The sequence below is a fragment of the Limulus polyphemus genome, unplaced genomic scaffold (assembly GCF_000517525.1).
Source record: "Limulus polyphemus unplaced genomic scaffold, Limulus_polyphemus-2.1.2 Scaffold5268, whole genome shotgun sequence".
Classification (NCBI taxonomy): Eukaryota; Metazoa; Arthropoda; class Merostomata; order Xiphosura; family Limulidae; genus Limulus; species Limulus polyphemus.
In genome coordinates this window covers 51,670-53,077 of record NW_013670878.1, presented here as the reverse complement: position 1 = coordinate 53,077, position 1,408 = coordinate 51,670, and the positions used below count along the sequence as shown (strand labels likewise).

General features: G+C 30.5%; 1 protein-coding gene across 1 annotated transcript in view; it reads right to left on the bottom strand.

Moving 5' to 3' along the window:
- The window catches only part of LOC111089114 (fibropellin-3-like), a gene marked incomplete at its 3' end in the record, with an annotated part of 18,780 nt that overhangs the window by 8,679 nt on the left and 8,693 nt on the right, over positions 1–1,408 (bottom strand). The gene's annotated exons all lie outside the window — the stretch shown is intronic.

The following is a 1,408-nucleotide window of genomic DNA, read 5'->3' as shown; positions in this document are numbered from 1 at the left end:
GTTTTAAACATTGAATTAATATGAAATTTATTCTGTTAAAACGAAAAATATAATAGGGATAATTTAATTCTTCAATAAAGTAATATGACATTACACATAAATTAATGATTACTTTCTTGTCATTTCGAAGCGAAAACATGTCCATCAGGAGAAACGTTAAATAGCTTAACACCTGTAATTATAGATAAGACTGGCAATATTAATTGATTCCAGTGGACCAGAGAAGGTAAAAAATCATCTGTATTTCAAGTGTAAATTTGAATGGTAATTGCTGCTACATACAACTGACTAATTGGACTATACACATATATTAATCTGACTAAAATCGGGTTTCGTAATACCCGCTGTGGGCACAGCACTGATAGTCCATAATGTGTTTAAAAGCAAGCTGAATGTCTACTACTCCCACCTCACACACTACTACCTGAACGTGGAGCACGTGAGATAAACCGACTCCCATCCATGGCAAATCAACTAGATCTTGCACTTTATCAACAACCATTGTACAGAGTCCTCGCCTTTTATTCTTCACATATCTTATCTAACGCATTGCTGTTGTTAACTTGTGATAATGAGAAGTGCTCTATGAAACGATTAGGTTCCTAAGCATCAAGTGAACTTTCATTATATATACATCATTGGTAAATAGTTACATTATTGAAAAATATTACGTTATAATATGGATAATAAAACATATTCATAATTATTTAAACTACTTAAATAATAATTTCCAATCTGACTCGAATTAAATGTGAGATACTCTTTCTTCAATAAATCTATTTTTTTATTCACATATAAGAAAACTAATATAAAACTCTTCGCGAAGCTTAAATTTCACGATCAGTTTCATCAGCAAAATATATGAAAAAGTTAATTGAATCACGGAGATTCAAGATGGAGGAAAATAATTTTTGTCATCGCAGATAGGATAATAACGAAGTAATTATATAATTTCCGGAATAATGCATTCTATAATTAAACGCGTGATGAGATTCAAATTTCAGCACGAAGGACTAATAGGGAAATATTTCCAAATGCTACTCATGTATATCAACCGAAACTACAAACCTGATAAAACTTTTCCATCTATGCACTTTCTTTAGAGTAAAACAACATTTGTTTGGAACGAAATATCCTATCGGTACTGTTTCACTTTAAAGGCATGTTGTAAACTAACTGAAAGAAAGCTTTGGAATTGCTAACAGAATCACTGAAGCACAACATGTCATTCATTTTTATATATATAATGTTTCGACAAAAAGTAAGACTGTTGTTTCCATGAATTATAAGATAAAATGTGTGATAAAGCTAATTCAAAAATTAAACTTTTGTTCAACTATAATGTCATTAAGTTTCAATTTCGTTTTATATTAGGTCGTCAAGAAATTAATGTCGCGTTTTGGAACAC